At 38.5% G+C, this 11,840-nt stretch overlaps 1 pseudogene; it reads left to right on the top strand.

The window, feature by feature from the left end:
- LOC149179585 (leucine--tRNA ligase, cytoplasmic-like) overlaps positions 1-11,454 on the top strand; it is a 100,597-nt pseudogene extending 89,143 nt beyond the window's left edge.
- The last annotated feature ends 386 nt before the right edge of the window (positions 11,455-11,840 follow it).

Raw genomic sequence — 11,840 nt, forward strand, 5'->3', positions numbered from 1 at the left:
ACATTTGATTGACACTTAGTAGATTATGCTTCAAGCCATCAACATACAGAACATTTCCAGCTTTGACCTTTTCTTTCAACTGAGTAGTACCTTTTCCTTTTATGGCTGCAGGGGTATCATTTCCAAAAGAAACTTTCTTTCCCTTTTCTAAAGCAGTATATGATTCAAGTTTTTCTTTATCACCTGTCATATGCTTCGAACATCCGTTGTCGATGTACCATAGATTTTCTTGTCCTTCTGCATAAAAAGATATCCCACATCTTTCTGTTTGTGGTTCCTTTATTCTCCATGTTCTGGTGCTTGAGGCTTGTTCCTTTGTCTGCCGAAACCTGCTCCTGCATTCAGAATCTTCATGACCGAAGTTATTACAAATGGAACATTCAATTTCATTTTCAAGGGCAGAAAAGTTGTTATAGGTCCTTTTCATAATCCCAGTCATACTTCTTTGTTTTTGAGCTTCTCTAGTCATGATTGTCTTATAAGCAACACATTGAGCTGCTTTGTGACCAAAGTTATGGCAAGAGAAACATTGGCCATTGAAGAAACTTCTGCGATTATCAAATCTACTAGCCAAATGATTGTAATTTATGTTGTCATCCATTCTTGAAGCAAATTGAGAAGTTTTTACCTATGGCTGGTTGTAGCTTTTGTTCACCCTTAAGATGGATTGCCCCTGGTTTACCTGGTAGTCTTTGTTTGTTCTTGATGTAATTCGTCCCTGCCTTACTTGGTGATCTCCATTGGGCTTTTGCTCATTCCTCCTTGTTGCATCAAGATAACTCTTTGAGGTGGATGCTTGAGATGTTTCTCCATTATAACCCAAACCTGTCTTGATTAGAGGAGAACGTTGTACATTGATAATCATCCAAAGTTTCAGATCCTTTAACAAATTTAAGATTAAGAGCCTTTGTTTTCTCAATTTCTTTTCTAAGGCCAACAATTTCACATTCTAACTTCTCAACAGATTTTTCTTTTTCATCAAGTTGGAATTGCAGAGTATCAATGATCATATCGTTTTATTCTAAACATATTTTGAGTCGAGAAATCTCTTCATAAAAACCATCTACATCTATAGCGTCCATGTAATCATCATCTTCAAAGGCCATTAAATTTTATAATCATTACCTCGTTCATCTTCGTCACTATTTGATAGGCCATCACTGTCTTCATGAGTGTAGTAACTTTTCTTAGTTGCATTCTGCTTCTTGTTCCATCTAACAGGTTCCTTCCCTTTGTCAATCTTATCCTTGTGAGGACATTTGGCAGCATAGTGATCGACTCTTCCACAAGCAAAGCATTTGAAAGGTAACTTACCTCGGAAACGACCAGTACCCCGTTGAAGATTTCTGACAAAATTTGATTCTTCTTCTTCTTCTGACACGTGTCCTGACTCATAGTACTCTCCTTTGCCTAAAGCCTTGAAGGCAGCTTCTCTCATGTCTGATGGACCTCCTTTCCTCATTTCATAAGCAGTTAGAATTCCGTGCAGCTGTGACATTTTAAGGCTTTGTAGATTCTCTTTTTCTTCTATTGCAGAAACTTTAGATTCAAACCTAGGGGACAAAGATCTTAGAACTTTTTCAACCACAACAGCCTCTTTTATTTCTTCACCCAAATTTTTCATACAATTAACAATCTCATCTACACGAAGAAAATAGTTAGCCACACTTTCATCATTATACATTCTGAGATTTTCATACTGAATCCTGAGGGTTTGAAGTTTTGCTCATTTTACCTGATCATCTCCTTCATAGCTCAGAACAATCTTGTTCCATATCTCTTTTGCGGATTTAAACTGCATTACCTTGACAAATTCTGATTGAGATAGGCATCCTAATAGAGTATTGACCACCTTTGCATTTGTTTCATATTTCTTTTTCTCAACCGGATCTGTAGGAGTTGCTGATGGAAAAGTATACCCTGTATCTATGATATCCCAGATTTCTGTACCAAGAGATTGAAGATAGGCAGTAACTCTTACCTTCCAATAAACGAAGTTTGTCCCATCAAAAATCGGTGGCCTGATTGATGCTTCCCTCTCATAGTTTCTCATGATGAAAGATCTTTCTTCAAGCGATCAAGCTTCTTTTGAAGAACCTGCTCTGATACCAATTGTTGGAAATAATACTGAGAGGGGGGGTGAATCAGTATTATCAAATTCTTTTCAATATACCTTCCAGATTTATACTTTAATTTATTCTTTAGATATTGATCATTAATTTGTATGTCAGTGCCATATAATAATGAACAAGAACAAGAAAAATAGATAGGCACACCAAAGAACACCAGATATAAGGTGGAAACCCAATGTGGGTGAAAACCACCTGCTGCAATATGTCTCTATCTTCTTTCAATTAGAAACTTCTTTTACAAGGATTTTGTACTGATGCAGTCCTTTACCAGTACGCAGGCTGCAACCTGCAGAGAGCTATAACTCTCTCTCGTTTTCTAGTCTCTCCTGGAAGGGAGCTACAACCCCCTTTGCTCTTTTACTTCTTTAGGGACCACGTTTCATTAATTTTCAAACTGGATCCAAGAAGATCAAATAATCATCAAGAACATGCAAATCACCCAATCTTCTTATACAATCAACCAATGAATCACCCAACTTCTTAGAATGCTGTAAACAGAAAAGTAATACCAGAAATCTAAACCCAGAACTCTGCAGCAATAGATAAAAGACAACCAACAAATGTTTCAAGATAGGTCCGCAACTTCACCAATAGTGGCCTGCGAATACCCGCAGCTCTTCTGTGTCTAAACTGCGTAGATCCGCACCTGGTCGGTCTACTGCTCTGTGTATCTCCGCACCACTCGTTCTGCTGCCCTGCGTACCTCTGCTCAGATCCACACCTTCACTGCCCGCCTGATAGCGTACCTCCGCGACTTGTTCTTCTGTTTCCCTGTGTACCACCGCACTACGCCTTCTCCTACGCTGCATACCTCGCACTGCGCCTTCTGCTGCGCTACGTACCCCTGCGCTGTGCCTTCTCTTGCGTTGCGTACCTCGCACTGCGCCTTCTGCTGCGCTGCGTACCCCCGCACTACGCCTTCTCCTGCGCTGCGTACCCCCGCACTCACGCCGTGGATCGCTTGAGAACCTCTGATTAGGGCCAAATTAACAGTCCTCCAATGTGCCACAGTTAGTCAAATCCACAGATCTGATCATGCGCCCGAGAGATCACGACTTATCAATAGATTCGCCTTAAATTTTCTCCTTGATTTAGATCTAGCTTTTAAAACCAATCACCCAAAATTTCAGATCTTAAGATATTCAAATTTCACAAGTGTCTAGCCAAGTGATCTCTTTTCCTTTTTATAGGAAATCCCTTATTCAAACCATGTGACAAAACCATCGAAAACCAATACAAGGGATCCAAACAGGGGTTCAAATAATTTAGATCCTATACCACGGGCCAAAACCATAGGATCATGAACGACGGGCTAAATACCAAGGACCAAACGTAAGAAACCCCACGTGAGCGTGCTTCTCTGCATTGGAGTGAGTGAACTGGGGGACCGCACCTTATGAACGGATAACCTGCGGGTATGTCCGCACTTCTTGGATGGCGAACCTGCGGGTCCGCACCTTTTGAACGATGCACATGCAAACCTCTTATTTTCCATCATTTTGAGAGCCTGAAACAGAGTTTTGCCACTTGAGTGAGTTTCCATCAAGTACAACACCTGTACCAGAGAGCCAAACCAGAATCATAATGCCAACAATAATATTGAGAATTAAGTTGAGATTGAACTATTAGGATTGATTAATGATAATTTAAGTGATCTTCCTTCAACTATACTTGGTTACCCATTGATTGAAGGTGATTTACTATTTTTGGAAATTCATACTTAAGATGATAGACATGACATTCTATTTTTATAAAGCCGCTCTAGAATTTTTCAGAAATGAGATTTTATTAAGGAAATTCATCCCTAAGATGCCCATTAGTGGTACTTTTATTCCAGAGAATAGGGATTCCACATACATATTGCATGCATATTCATGCCTCAGTAGATTGAGGACTCTATGCCCTGATCTACTCCAAGGATCCAAGATTCCACACCTTGATCTTTTAAATATTTAGGACTATGTGTACAAATCCTTTTATTATAGATTTAAGACTCCACGCCTTTATCTTTCATGGATTTAGGACTTCGCGCCCTAATACTTTTATCATAGATCCAAGACTCTAAATTTTTATCTTTCATGGATTTAGGACTCTGCGCCCTAATTTCCATGGCTTATCATCCACTCAATTTTGAAACCACATGCTTCACCTTAAGGTACTGATTGTGAGGTCATACCCATCTAATGGTTCGTTGGTAAGGCCTTGTTCCAAGACCTCCACACATCACAATCTCATAGATCAAAGGAATCAAATTAATTTCATAATTAACTTATTCACATTTTACCAAAGATTGTGCATGACTTCCACAATCATTTTGGTTATGCAGAAATTACTTCCACATCCATTTATAATTTGAACATCCTTGTTTGCAAATAACCACGTCCTCTAGAGCTGAGCGGATTCGACCTAGGGTTCGGCGATGGCGTCTGCAGGAGTAGAGTCTGCGAGTATCGATCTTGAGACTGCGAGATCGACGACAGACAAAAGGTCGGCTTATGAGGTGAATATGAGCACTAATATTTCTACTTCTGTTGTTGGTGAACCTGCAGTCAATAGACGGGGGCAGTGTACTGTCAAGAAGCCGCGTGTTGTGCACTTACAAGAGATGGAAATCCGTCAAGAAGACGAGCATCTGGGGGAGGATTTAAAGGAGGCCCGGAGCACCAAGAACAGAATTTCGTATCTGCCTATCGTCCCGCAGGTGAAAGAGGGTTTCCTTGGCTGTTCGAGACCTGCGTTTCCAATAGATCTGGCACCCAGGGGCTGTAGCAATATCAAAATCAGCGAAGCACGCCCGGAAACAGAGCAGAGGGCTTTCAATCACATCGTTTTGATATGCAGTGATATGCTGGCACAGATTCGAGGACAAGAAGCCCACAGAGATAAAAACCCAGAGGTAAGAAAACATAAACTCAAGTTTTTTGCACAACAGACCCCGGATCTATTCCATTATGCTGCAGATCTCGTTGACCAAATACTCGAGCAATCGCCTTTGAGCCCAGATTGGGCATCATTTTTCTTGATTCGTGGCATGGTGCCGAGATCGAGCCACGGGATCTATGATCTAGACCTACGCAATGTAAACCGACCCCCATTCTGGATAGATCTGGAAGCCTACTCACTGTCTAGAGAAAAGCAAAATATGGATAACAGAACCTCGTTGTTAGACCGGCACATTACAGATCTGGAGGTTTCTGTTCCTGAAGCACCCAAGGAGAATCTAAACAATCTATTTATCAGATCCATGGAAGGGAACACAATATGTATCAGGATAGGAAGCTGGGAGGAAATAAAAACGCTCAAACAGAGGATACAAGAAAGGACAGGCATCCCACCCTGCAAACAAATCCTGATCTACACAGGAAAAATACTGCAGGAGGAGCACAAACTGAACAAATATGGCATAGGCAAAGATTCAACCATTTACCTCAGCACAAGAATCCGCGGAGGAAGTTCAGGCACGAGCTCAAAAGCAACCGCTTCCTTCAAAGATGCAGTGAAAGGGAAGAAGGAAACACAAGCAAATACAGAACAACAAGCCACAATGCCTGGACCCTACATTGTTGAGCAAACAGAACAAAACCCTGCAATAACAATTACTACACCTGAGGTAAATGAAATACAAGAGGAGTATTTAACCAAAGCTGTGATTTGCAGGTTCAATGGTTTTTGGCCCAAGCCGGAAGCCCTTTGTCAATGGATATACTCCATATGGACAGCAAACTGCGACATCCACCTCTGTTCTAAAGGTTTCTTTATTGTCAAATTTGATACAGTGAATGATAAAGAATATGCATTGAATGAGGGACCATGGTTCTGGGGAAATGCTGGTCTGTTCTTGACACCCTGGTTCCTAGAATTCGATCTGAATACTATGGTGGTCTCCAAAATGCCTGTGTGGGTAAAACTATACAATTTACCCTTACACTTTTGGCATTACAAAGTATTAGCAGACATCGGTAACACATTGGGGAAATTTTTAAAAATAGATAATGACCGCCTCTCCAAGGACATCTACACATTTGCCAGGATCTGTGTGGAGGTGGACCTCAGCCAAGGATTACCAGACCACATTCTCTTACTACACAATGAAAAGCAATGGGCACAACCGCTGGATTATGAAAACACAGCCTTCAGATGTCGAATATGCCGCCAAACTGGACATCTACAAAATATATGCCCTCAAAACAAAAAAGACAAGAAAAGAAAATAGATACCAAAGCCGAAAGGATGGCAGTTTTCAGCTACAGATAACAGAGCAGAAGAGGAAGACATAGAAGATATCAACATACCTCAAGGAGCAGAATATACTGGTAATAATACAGAACTCAGGCCACATAATGAGGAAAAACAGATAGGATCTGCAATAGTGCAAACCAATCCACAGCAGCAAAGTGAGAAATTCAGCACACCACAAGAAATTGGAGGAAACAAGCGAGCATACTCAACAGAAAGATCCGATTTTGAAAAAGAAATTACAAAAGAAGCACACAAGGTAATTGTAATAGCCACACCCAACAATGAAGGTTGGCGGAAAGTGGATAAAAAGAAAGGAAGAAAAGTATAGTTTAGGCTGAATATCTTTTTAGTTTCCTGAAGCACAAGAAAAGTTTTGATAAAGCATATGCTGTTTTCAAGCATCTACAACATGTAATTTTACTCAATATGGATAAAATTACGATTTTTCCAGGGGAAAAAAAAATAACCACGTCCTCTGTCACATCCTTCTCAATACAAGATTAAGTATATATAATTAAAAACCATGTTTCATGACCTCCATAGTCATTTATAATTTTAGCATCCTTATTTGAAAATAATCGTGTCCCCTGCCACATATTGCTCAATACAATATTGAGCATATATAATGATACAAATCATGTATCATGACTTCCATGGTCATTTATAATTTAAGCATCATTGTTTGCAAATAACCAATCTCCCTACCACATCTTGCTTAGTACAATATTATGCATAAATAATCATACAAATCATATATCATCCATAAATCATGAAAAACCATATGTTCCACATAACCATAATCATCCATGGATCTATGAGTCTCAATCTTGGATCACCATCCATGTCATACACCTATGTCCAAATTAGGATACCAAAAGAGAAAACATTGATAATATGCTCTTAATCAAAATCAGTTCTTATACACACAACCATATATATTATCATAAGCACATAGAAACTAGGTGATCCATACTAGTTCTATATCGTATAAGAATTTACATAAGTTTGTCATACATATTCTTATTTCATTACATCAAAATCACCCTCTCTAAGTGTCACAAAACTAACCTTGCCAAGGTGGGACACTACAATAATGAACTGTCACTGTCTGTGGTCAACTTCCAAACCCTGTGGTCACTGAGGGAAATATTTGGAAGACTGAGATTTCATCTTTTATATCCCAGTCGCATGGAGGAGGTGAAATGTGAGTGACTATATGTAACAGCCCTGGTGAAAATTCATATAAAATATATATAAGGCCACAGATGATGGGACACGTACTCGAAGTTGAATGGTGGGGGAAACATCCTAGTGGGTGTTGATTTTATTTATTATGGCTAAGGAAATTGGTAAAGACAATGGCTAAGGATTTGGCAAGGAAAAATAGCATTTTTGGCACATTTATTTATCAAAATAATGGAAATTATGAGAAAAGGAAGGTGAAAGGTCATAGGTTGCATGTGAGGAGGAAAATGAAGGAAAATAATGGAAAATCAAGAAAATAGAGGCCTCATTAATAAAAAGGCTTCTGAGCATCAGTGGAAAAAAGCTTGATCAATTCAGTTTTGGAGCTCTCTTCTGTTCTCTCTCTCTCACTCACTCTTGGACACTTAGATTTTTCTTGGAGCACTTTGGCATTAGAGCAAGAAAGGAAAAGAAGGAAAGAGAAAGAAAATATCAAGTAGGGAAAGGTAGGATCAAGCAACTACAATATGATTCATTGTAGGTATCAATTTGCATGTATATTTTCCTTGCTAGATTTGGCATGCATGGTATTGCATGTGGTTATTTTCTATCATGGCATGGGTTTTTCTAGGTGTGACGATGTTCTTCATCCTAGCCTTTCCATTTCCTGATAGCTTTGATGGGACAGGTTCTCATATTCCATTTATATGGGATGGACGAATGGATTTGAAGCTGAGTGGGGTGGATCTCCAAAATGAAAAACACATGGCCTAGTGGTCCCTAAACCGGACTGTGGGTCATGGTAAATCCACTCGCCTAGTAACCCCTGAACTAGATTGTGGGTTGCGGTAAAGCTAGGATTGTGTGCCTTAGTGGACCTAGGAATCCTTTCCAGTGAATGGCGGGATATACAGTGAATCCGAGAGTTGGATTTCTCTTTGCTGGGCCTAGTATTCCTAGAATGGGATGTACGATAAATCCTGGAGAGTGTGTCTCGGTGTAGGGCCTAGTGATCCATGGATCTAACTGTGGATTACGGTAAAGCCTAAGAGACTAGGAGGCACTCAAATTCCTCACGGTGTAGGTGGAGAACTCTGGTGGCATCCATGTGTGTTGGTGTATTTTATGGTGTGTTCTATGAGTCCCACATTCATGCTTGGAATATGGCACGGGGATTATTGGTTGAAGAGAGACTTGGCTCAACTAATCTATGGTTAGGTCGAACATAGTAGTCCCATCTCTGGTTGTTTTATTGTATTCATTAATGAGAAATTCATTCCCTTTATTTTCATGTGTAAATGTACTGATGTATATATGGATTTTATGGCTGATATGTTTATGATATTTCTATCCCTATTATGTTGGTTATATGTATGCTTTATGACAACAACTTATGTGTATGTCTCTCAGCATGTTTTTACTTGTAAATCAATAGATAATGTGTCTATGGCCTAATATATGATAATGTAGAAAACTAGATGAGGGAACAATGGTTCATAGCAATTATTAGAGAAGTATGATATCCCTGCACTTAATTTTGTTGTTTACACCTATAGGTTACATGTTTATGATACGTTTGACAAAATTCCTGTCATGGCTAATAGGGGTCTAGTTAAGGTCTTGTTCAACATATTGGTTTGGCATCATTTTTTTCCTATTCTTTGACTGATCTTAAGCTATCATTCCATTCTAGGCAGTGACCTGGGCTCTAGGCTTGAAAAAGTGGCTCAAATCTTGGGGTCGTTGGAGTAGCACTGACAAATTTAGTCTTTGGTCGCTGACAAGCAAGCCTGTGAGAGCGAATTTGGGTTTCTGGATGCTCTCTTTCCTATAGCATGAGAGAAAATGAGGCCTAAGATGTCTAGAACATCAGTGGTACTTAGAGATAATATGTTTGACTGGTTAACATGCCTCCTGAGGGTTTTCTTGCTAATGTAGATAGATTGGTTGATGTGTTCCATCGATTCCACTTCCTTAAGATCACATAGGAGGTCGAATGCAATCATAGTAACATCTCGTCGCAATTTTACTTGGTTGGCATGGTTACTTGGGTCAATGTGGGAGGAGGTTGTTACACTATAGATTTCTCAGTTGCTCCCTTAATTCTGGCATGCAAGCGACTATAATCAAATATGGACTATGGAAACCATAAACCCCTGAGTCGCATGGATGAATAGTTTTATGTGTGACTGGAAAGCTCTATTCGAATGGATGAGATTCTGTGTGTGCGAATACAGTAAAATCATTCTTGTTCTATGCCTGCGACTGGGGCCCAAAACCCTAAATTAGAGATGCAAGCTTCAGACACTGCATTTTCACCTCAAAGCGAACCTAATCCTTCGCGATGAGCCTCAGACATATGTCAGCAAAAAAAAATAAGGTATAAGATTGTCTCATAATTGTGTCCAATTTAGGTAGAGGGCACTTGTATTTATAGCCTTTCAAGGTGGTCCACTTTGTTAGGGTCAACCTTAACGAATGTGCACATGTGGGATTTTATTCATAAGTACACTTTCACTTATCCTATTTGAGTGATATTTAGGTTGATTTTGGTCCTCTTGAAAAGAGGAATTCAATGAAATCATTATCTCTATTAGGTGAGATGTCCAATGTGGAATTTGACCAAAGTTTCATATTTTTAACAAGCTTAGGTTTGGAATTATATATTCCTTGAGGGACTCACAATCAGAAATTCCCTCATATCTTTTGAAACACGTGAAGATAAAGTTTGAATACTGGTATCTTTTTTATTTATGGGTATCTAGCAAGGAGTTAATTTAAAACCATTTGATATTTTGTATTTACAATCACACTGCCATATTCCCTAAGGATAAGTAGTCCCATTTATTTATATGCAATGGGAACTTTATGCTGAATTTAATATATATATATATGTCAAAGTATATAGGAAAATTCAAAACATTACATGAGGAAATAAAAGACTTCTCTTTAGATTCCACTAAGTTTTCTTTGGTTGATGTAGGAGATGGCATGGATGATGCCAATTTTGTTTATGAGACTCTAATGTTGTGATTCTTTGTTTGAAAAAATAGATTGCATGTATGGAGGATATTTTGGTCACATAATCGTCCTTAAGGCAAGGCCCTCCTTCAACTTTTGCAGATCGAGTATTTTATAATGAAATAAACATTGTAGTCAAGTTGACTAAACACAACTACAATTTAGTGATGCTCAAGGAGGCCTCGAATATAGGTTTATATGATCTTTAGGAAGCATGAGACAAGTAAAAAATGTCCTGTGCTTTAGGGGGCATAAATTTAGACTTACTATGGATATTAATAGATGTCCAAACAAGGTTAATCACTCTCATATGCCTTGATTATGTAGAAGATGTTTGGAAAGAGGTTTTGACAAAGGATGCATTTGTATTCAAATCAGGGTGCTGAACTAAAGATCTCCCTGATATTACCCTTCAATGAGACAATAAATATCTATAATATACAATTATTTCCATGAGGAAGCTTCTTTAGAAGAAGAAATTTTCTCCAAAAAAGTCCAAGAAAGATTGAAAAAACACAATAACAATAGTTGAAGAGTAAAATCCAACTATAGGATTACTCTATGTTGCATAAAATTATGAAGTTTGGAAAGAAGAATGCTTGAATATTCTACAAGAAAAGTATGATAAGGGTAGTTGCTTCGACCAATGCATATAAATGGCTTTGAAGGACAATCCTATTGGACAACTTGTTGATTGTAAAATAATTCTTTGACAATGCATGCCATTTTATAGATTCAAAAGGATGAAATACTTGTTGTTAGGCCTAAAGTCCTAGATGTAAATTTTCCTTTTGATGAGATGCGAGTGTTGCAAGAAAATGTTGACTTAATCAAAAGGAAAATAGGACTTAAAAATTTGGAGATAATCAAAGAATAAAAAATAAATTAAATTAAATTAAAAAACATTTTTATGACTAAATAATAATTAAAAATAATTTAGTGCATGAGTGCCTAAATGAACTCCTATTGGTTTTGAGAATAATGTCTTGGAGTAGTCTAATCTTGGAGCAAACTACCTTTGATTCAACAAAGCAACAATGAAGTAAACATTGACTTTGTTGTTTCTCTGTTGGATCGAGAGAGGTTTCTTCCAATATTATATGAATCCTAATTTATTCTCTGTCGAATAGGGGCCAACCATGTCAAGCTGGAAACTATTATGGCGTGTGTGTGTGGGAGGGCGAGGGGAGGATTTTGGGAAAGCATGTGATTTATAGATACTAAAAATGTGTTTTGAATCTATAACTAGATTCAACAACCTAT

The sequence above is a fragment of the Pinus tabuliformis genome, chromosome 3_2, assembly GCF_031772625.1.
Source record: "Pinus tabuliformis cultivar Carrire ecotype Pingquan chromosome 3_2, CPIR1, whole genome shotgun sequence".
NCBI classification, from domain to species: domain Eukaryota; kingdom Viridiplantae; phylum Streptophyta; class Pinopsida; order Pinales; family Pinaceae; genus Pinus; species Pinus tabuliformis.